We start from the raw sequence: 8,410 nt of genomic DNA, 5'->3' as shown, positions 1-8,410 counted from the left end.
AAGAAAAGTTGTGTTGAGAGAAAGGATCTTTTTAGCAGTATGAGTTTTAGGTAAGACTTTTGTTATACTGTTGGAACTGCAATTAGTGGATGAGAAGGGCTCATACGTACTTAGCTATTACCGGGCCATCTCTACACCATACTACTGTCTTCTCCACACACAATTCCATAACTGCCTCAAAAAAGGAAAGGATATGCCAGACTTTACTCTTGCTATGAAAAAGTTTTTTTTTTTTAAGATTTATTTATTTATTCATGATACACATGGGGGGGGGTGCAGAGACACAGGCAGAGGGAGAAGCAGGCTCCATGCCGGGAGCCCGATGCGGGACCCGATCCCAGGACTCCAGGATCACGCCCTGGGCCAAAGGCAGCCACCAAACCGCTGAACCACCCAGGGATCCCCTGAAAAAGTTTTAATTGAAAACCAGAGTGCTGGGCTGAATACAGCTTCAGCAGATTCCCTGTTAAATTAGAAGGGGTTTTTCATTTAAGTCCTAGTGTTGATATGTCACCATGCTCTGTCACTTTGAAAAGCGATAGTGCTTTGTTATCAGCACTGAGCCCTGACAGGCTTTTGATGTAGACTTAGACTAAAATAGATTGCCAGAATGATGAAGGCGCTGCTTACCTTCTAACACTCCAGGCTGTGGATGTGGGCAAAGGTGCTGACGTATTGCTCTGTCCAGCCCAGTGGATTTGATCATCTCCGGCTGAATATTTTCACATTTTAGATTATAAGTTGAAATTGTAGAAGAGTTGATAGGTTTTCAACAGAAGCATGAATGTTACTGATAGCATATGATTTATGCCATCTAGAGACTTAATTTCTTCGGCAAATTATTAATAATTAATTCTTGCCCTTTAACTTATACATTCTATTTAGAAAGTCTTTAAAGAAAGAAAACCATACTTGGTGAGTTATAGAGGAAGTTGGCCTGCCAAAAAACATAGTCATTCCTTGAATTAAACACCATGTGCCAACCTTCTGCCAAGCACTGAGTTAGGTGTTGCAAACAAAGACAATTAAGAGTACCCGTCCTCAAGCAGAGAGATATATACAGAGATAGGTACTTATAAAATAATGCAGCAAGTGAAATATTATGCATAGAATATTACTGAAGCACAAAAAGCAATTATCTTGATATCTCTTAGGAAACAGGTAACAGAAATAGTGCCATGTGTAACCAGTATCCTTGTTCCTAATGACCAGATCAGCACATTCAATGTATAGCTGAATATTTAGATTGATATGACATTACCTTTCTTGGCTAGGAACAAGATTTCTCTTAGGAGAGGCTGAACACGCATATTCAAATAGAGTTTGCTATCAGAAAAGTGGAAGGCTTTTTGAGGGCTCAGAATTAGTATTTCTTTTTTTTTTTTTTAGAATTAGTATTTCTTCTTACATTTGCCACCCCACCCCCAAACATGCACACAGTTTAACTCTCTGTACACCATAGTGTCCCATGCCTTTCTGTTGTTGGCCATATAGAAAATAAATACTTTTTGAAAAAGCTTTGCTCTAAAAAAAAAAAAAAAAAAAAAAAAAGCTTTGCTCTATAACATTTCCAGGCTCCTTCATGCGGGCTCACTTTTCTACTCAGCATGTTTCTCTAAATTAAACTCTGGTAGATACGATAAGCAAATAGCTAAAGAGCATTTAAAAGAGTTTACACTGTGAATGGAAAAATACAGATTTTACTGCCTTTGTTGCCTTTTAAAACTAAACCTCTTCTTGAATGTATTTGTATAGGATTTTCATAGCCCTCCCCTCTGGAGCAATGTTTTAGCAATGCTGCTCTGTTTTAATCACTGGATATTTGTTTTTTTCTTCCACACTAATTTCAAATCACAAACTAACATTCAAATTGAAAACAGTAATAGGTTTACAGTCTTTCAATTGACTTTCAACTTCATGCTATCTTTTCAGAGCATCTGATCAAGTTTAACACCATTGGATAGTTTAAAACTCAGTTTGCAGTAATCCACAGCCCTCAGAAATATTTGACTTCTACCTATAAGTAAATAAAGGTAAATAAAAAGTCTCTACATCTTCAATAAAAGTTTTCAAAAATGAATCAGCCACATGTTTGAGTCCCATCTCTGTGAGCAAATTTCCAGAATAAATAATTTCTGGGCTTGGCTGAATTCCAGAGCACTGCAGGTCTCAGTCCAGAGGGCTGCATATATATGCAAATTGGCCATTCAAATTTAAGGAAATACCTGCTTTCTATATTTTTAGATGCTGCCACTTATATTTTGCATTTTATATGATCATTTCCTTGTCTACCTTAAACTATTAAGTTCATGAGTATGGGAATCTGTTCATTGTATTTCCAGCCATAGCTCAGTACCTAGACCAATAGTAGGCACTCAAGGAATACCTGCTAAATCGCCAAATCCCGTGTTTAGGACTGTGAGTGAATAATGGGAACAGAGTTGTACTCAGATGTTAAAGATGACTTTGTATATATTGATCCCTAGATATATGAAGTCAAAAATAACAACAATAAGGAGGGCTTAGATAACTAAAAGTGTTCCTAGAGTAGTATAGCAAATAGGTTCCAGGGAGCTTCTTGGACACTTTCGCCTACCTCACTTATTAACTGGCATTAAGGTGGGAATGTATAGCACAATGCTTCCTTTAAGCAACAAACTTTCAGAAGTATTGCTCCAAGACACAACTCACATAGCAAATAAAGTATAATGTCTTAGAATGGTCTTTAGGACCTGAATTTCTAATTGAGATCTTGTTTCTAACATTTTCCTAACTGACACACACACACACACACACACACACACATACAAACACAAACAGGGCATATGCAATATATACTTCTGTATGTGTAGGTATATATATAAGAAATAGCAATGCTATCTATATACAATTGATACATATACTAATATATATGAGTAACTATATATTTATACATTATATAAGTAACATGTTTGTAATATTTAAATATTACATATGTGATATATATGTAATACAAACTTATTTATTATAGAAGTCATAACTAAGTTATTAAGTTGTTATCCCTTTTGACAATAAATATCATCTCTCTTGGTCTTACTTACTCTCTATTTCCCAGTTGGACTTTTAGGCACTTGATGGTGAGAGAATGAGTTAATTTTACCTCTCTAAACAAAGCCAACTGGGAAATGGCTTGGATGCCACCATGGAGGTAATAGAAGATGCCCAATTTTGGTAAATAAAAAACATGTGACTGGATGTCTCCTCATTCTTTCAATATTGTATAAATAATACTCTTAAAAATATCAAACAGATCATAAGAATATCTTATAATATTTCAACTCCAATTTTATAGAGAAACACAAATTGTAGCTGTCAGAATGATTCTCTTTCCTAAGCAAAACAACTAACGTAGCAACAAGGTGTATGAGGAGATCAGCAATTTATAAAAGGACTACCTTTTGCTTCTAGTTTTAAATTCTTCACTGGGTCAAACTGTGACTTCATGGCTACTTATTTAATGTGTGTCTGTGTGCATAGGTCTGTGTTTTCTTTCCAGTTATGTTGCCAGTTTATTCAGCAATTTTACCATTTTAACAAAGGTTATGGATTTAAGACGTTTTATAGCAGAATTATTTATTATGAACAAAGTTTCATCTTAATAAAGATGTACTTGTATGGACAAGTACATTTTAATTTTTTCAAGATACATTAATGAAAAAATATTCTGGATCTGTTTTCATTCTTTTATTCTACACTCCTTCCCCACAAAAAAGTATGCACATATACATAATTATTTTTTACATAATTATTAAGACAAAATTAATATGATTCAGTCAGAGTTCAGGTATGACATTTGTTAATTCATATGGCTAGTGCTTGAAAGGAAATATTATTTATATAAAGGTAGTCTTATAGGGCTAAGCAACAAAAGAAAACCGAATTGAATATGGCAAATAACATGGAATTAAGTACTGTTTCAAGTGTAATTTTTTTTAATGTGGTCATTCTGCACTGTTATTCATTCTGTTCAAAGAAAAAGCAACCTTGAGTAACATATTTTTAAAATCAGCAACTTAATTAGAGGAAAAATTTTAAACAGGCAAAACAAAACAAAACACCCAGAGTATGAAAATCAAAACAGGAAATTATGTTACAATAAGAGGTAATCAAATCATTCCTTTAAGAAGCGTAGAGGCGGCAGCCAAATGGCAGCGCCTGAGGAGCCGGATATAACCCAGGAGCAGACAGAGAAGCTGCTGCAGTTTCAGGATCTGACTGGCATAGCATCTATGGATCAATGCCGCCATCCCTTGGAACAGCATTACTGGGACACAGAGGCTGCTGTACAGGACTGATTGAATGAACAAGAGGGTGTGCCAGATGTTTTCAACCCACCTCCATCCTGACCCCTGCAAGTTAATACAGCTGAGCACAGGCTCTACAGTTATGCTGTTGCAAGACCACAGCCAAGGGGGCTGCCTGGATGGGGTTATTACTTAATAATGCTTCCATTCCGATTTACCTACACAATACTTGATATATTTAGGTTTGCCCCTCGCAGCTGGGTCACTGACCCCGTTGGGGACATTGTTGCATTTATGCTCTCTTTTGAAGAGAAATATGGGAGGGCACACCCTGCCTTCTACAGGGAATGTACAGCCAGGCACTTAACGATGCCAAGCGGGAGCTTTGGTTGCTTTTGGTTTGTCTTCATGGAGATGATCCCCAGGACTCCGATGAGTTCTGTTGCAACACACTCTGGGCCCTGAAGTTATTTCCCTAATAAACACTAGGATGTTTCACTGGGCATGCTCCGCAAATAAACCTGAGGGATATAGGGTCTTGCAAGGTTTAGGAGGGAACACCTATCCATTCCTGGCCTTGATTATGCTGAAGGATCAGAGAACGACTGCAGTGGGACCCAATGACCTTATTAACCAGCTGACATGTATCATGGATGCAAACCAGACTTACCTCGTGTCAGAACGCCTTGAAAGGGAAGAATGAAATCAGACCCAGGTCCTGCGACAACAGAAAGACAAGGCCTATCTGGCCTCTCTCAGGGCTGACCAGGAGAAGGAAAGGAAGACACGGGAGGAGCCGGAGCTGAAGGGGCGCAAGGAGGAGGAGGAGGTGCAACAGCAAAAGTTGGCAGAGGAGAGAGGTGCGCGGAATTTACAAGAGGAAAAGCAGGGGAAGCTGGAGTGTCTGCCCCCAGAGCCTTCCCCTGATGACCCTGAAAGTGTCAAGATCATTTTCAAATTAGCCAATGATTCTCGAGTAGAGAGATGATTCCCCTTTTCACAGTCTCTAACAGTAATTCATGACTTCTTCTTCTCCTTGAAAGAAAGCCCTGAAAAGTTTCAGATTGAAGCCAACTTTCCCCGGTGGGTGCTGCCTTGCATCCCTTCAGAGGAGTGGCCCAACACCCCCACACTTCAGGAGGCCAGACTCAGCCACACAGAAGTTCTCTGTTCAGGACCTGAAAGATGAATGACATTTTTTTTCCCCTCTCCGCTCCTACCCTAATCCCTAAAAGAAATGGAGAAACAAACAAACAAAAACTGAGAAATTCATATTATTATTATAATACAATATTTTTTTAAGACTGCTGTATCCTAAGGGAGGATCAGAAACCATGCAGCCCAAGAGTCACCACCTGTGTGTGTGTGTGCGAAGGTCAGCAGTGAACGTTCCCACTGGCAAGCCCACCCTTCCCTACTGCCTCTGCACCACACACCTTCCAAAGAAAGGAGACTCTTCGACCCAGTCATTGTCCCAACTGGGGAAGGGGACATTCCCACTAGTTCTCATTCATCCTTGCTTTTATGAAAAATAAAAGTGGAAAAAAACATCTATCAACCAGCTACTACTGCAGCATCTCCTGACGACTTGCTTCTCCTACCACCAGAGAAGAGGCACAGAAGAGAGATGTTCCTTGAACTTCCCACATTTTATGAATAACTTCTAAATGTTTTTTGTTGCTTTGTAATGACCAAAGGAATGAGGCTGACAATGTTGTGCCCCTAAGTAATAAGCAGGTCAGCACAAGGCGGGTGCAGCCCAAAATAGTCCTGCTCTGCTTGTCCAGGGGTAGGGGATTTTGTTAAATTTCCTGAGTCCCACAACATAGCTGTTTTATTTTTTTTAACTTTATTTGATAAAGAGCCAATTCTTAAGCCCATGAATTCATGCTCTGGGCTCCTTAGCCCACAAGAATGTAATAAAGGTGACCTGGGCTGGTTTGTGCTTATTTTTGCCATTGTCCCTCTCACATTCCTAGAGAGGTGGTTCTTTTTGGTCCAACTCTTGCTGTCCTTTCTTACCATCTATGCGCCTCGCTTGGAGTATTGGGAGAAATCTGAGTTCATTGCCCCACAAAGTCTCTGTACAGATATCCCCATACATGCAGTGTGAACTCTCTGTATACTCATTAACTGCAGTTATCCCTTGGAATCTGTACTAGATGGTTACTATGCAATCTGAACCAAAGGATAGCAGCTCTTCATTCCTCTTCTGATGTGTGCGTGCTCTTCCTGCCCAGCCCCGAGTGTTCCTGAATTGCCAATCTTGGTGCCTTATCAAACAACTAGCAGGGTCAGTGGTAGAACCAGCAGAACCCCATGATGGTGCCCTGCCTGTCTCAGTGGGAGAAGTGGGTGGTGGTGGTGGTGGTGGTGGTGGTTCAAGGATAGAATTAGAAACCTTGAAGGGAGCCAAGACAGAACTCCAGGTGTGTGTAAACTGCTGGAAGGTACAGTTAGTTTCTGATATAGCCACCTGTTGGAAGCAGGTTTTAATCCTCTCCCTTTATTGCTGTTTTGAGGTAATAGGGGTTTTTTAACCTCTGGATGGATGTCCCTTCTTTGGTTGAGTTTATGGTAATGGGTACATGGGTCATGCCATGTATTATTAACAGATGTCAGCATGAGCTGGCAAATATTCCAAAGTGTTCTATAGCTAGACTGGTGCAGACTTGTAACACAGCAACCTACTGAAGTAACTGGAGCCTAGCATGCTTTGAGGCCCGGCTTCATATCAAGATAAAACATAACGTGGTAGATTTGCAGTCTCCAAAGGTTTTCTCTCTTGCTTCCCTAAAATCTAAGGGCAACTCTTTCTCTTTTAGGTAGCAGTGATGTACGTGGCTTCTCCTCTGCATCCCACAGTGGTCGGGGTAAACATGGGTAAGGGACAGGATAAGGAACCTCACAACGCACCACCTAGGGAGCCCAGGAATTACCCAGTGGTCTTGGCACAGATGTCTAAAACACCATCTCTAGGAAAATTTAATTTAATTCTGCTCCTGGCTGCCTATTATTCCATTTTGTTTACTGCTGCCTCAAGGCCAGATGAGTGGGAAGTCACTGTCTATTGGCATGAAAGGTATCTGGAATGGATACCAGGATAAAGCATGATCTCTATTCAGCCTTATGTGAAGTCTGCTTCATGCTTACAACCATGCAAAGAGGAATCTTCCCACATAACTTTGAGTCTTCCTCCCTGTCAAACTCATAGCTATTTCCCCGGCAGTACACAGAAGGGCAGGATATTAAGGGCCTTCTCTAGGTTGTGTATTGTTTTGGGTGTTTTGCCCACACGTCTTTGGGAAGTTGTAAAACTTTTTCCTTAATTCAGTCTGCATCTTATTCTACAACGTACATGTTATGTCTCTTGGCCTTTCAATACTTGTTCAGGGAAGGAGGTCAGGTGCCAGACTATTAAGAAAAAGTGTATGTCGGTACAGTTCTTGGGATGGCCTACCCATTTACTTTAGGTTTCAGGAAGTTTTATCTGAAGCACATGTTCCTTCCTAGTCCGTGTGGAGACAAGCCTGCTTTGCTCAGACCCCATTCCTGTCTCTTTACCGTAGGGCTGCTGCATAGGTGTCATCTCCCTTCCTCCTCCAGGAAGGATGCACATTTTGTCACTTAAAGCCAGTACAATCTGTTACTCCCAAGGACCTCGGAACTCCATGGGACCTGCAAGGGAGAAAATACCGAGAAGCCGATGATCTGCAAGGATTCGCTCATTTCCAGATCACCTCTGGGTTATTTCAGCTCTTTATCAAACAGCAAGCCATCAACCTAAAAAGAAAAACACTTGTTTCAAGTTCTCTTCTGCATCCCAAAACTGACGTTGTAGATTCAACTGAATAACATGGGAAATGACCAAGCAAAGACACCCAGTTGGAGTCAGTTGAATTTCTGCAGTTAGTGGGGCATTTCTGGTCTTTTCTTCCACTTCTGCAGAATTTCCTGCAGCAAATACTTCTTTTGTCCTTGCTTGCCTCCACTGTGATGTTTGGATAAAAAATGATCAGAGAATATCTCTTAAAAAATAATAAGGAACCTAGAATCTTCAGCTGAGCAGTCATTATGAAAATTGCTAATGGTCAAGGCCAAGGAAAGAGGCCAAGGAAAGAGTTTCA

General features: G+C 40.2%; 1 long non-coding RNA gene and 1 pseudogene across 1 annotated transcript in view; both read left to right on the top strand.

Moving 5' to 3' along the window:
* The first annotated feature begins 1,969 nt into the window (after positions 1-1,969).
* The window catches only part of LOC129507775 (uncharacterized), a 23,315-nt gene continuing 16,874 nt past the window's right edge, over positions 1,970-8,410 (top strand). The window contains exon 1 of the long non-coding RNA XR_008664076.1: positions 1,970-2,033. This is a non-coding gene — a long non-coding RNA (uncharacterized LOC129507775). The remainder of the gene's footprint in view (positions 2,034-8,410) is intronic.
* Positions 2,027-5,476, top strand: LOC129507773 (FAS-associated factor 2-like; annotated as a pseudogene).

The sequence above is a fragment of the Nyctereutes procyonoides genome, unplaced genomic scaffold (assembly GCF_905146905.1).
Source record: "Nyctereutes procyonoides isolate TBG_1078 unplaced genomic scaffold, NYPRO_anot_genome, whole genome shotgun sequence".
Lineage (NCBI taxonomy): Eukaryota > Metazoa > Chordata > Mammalia > Carnivora > Canidae > Nyctereutes > Nyctereutes procyonoides.
This window is presented reverse-complemented; position numbering and strand designations above follow the sequence as displayed.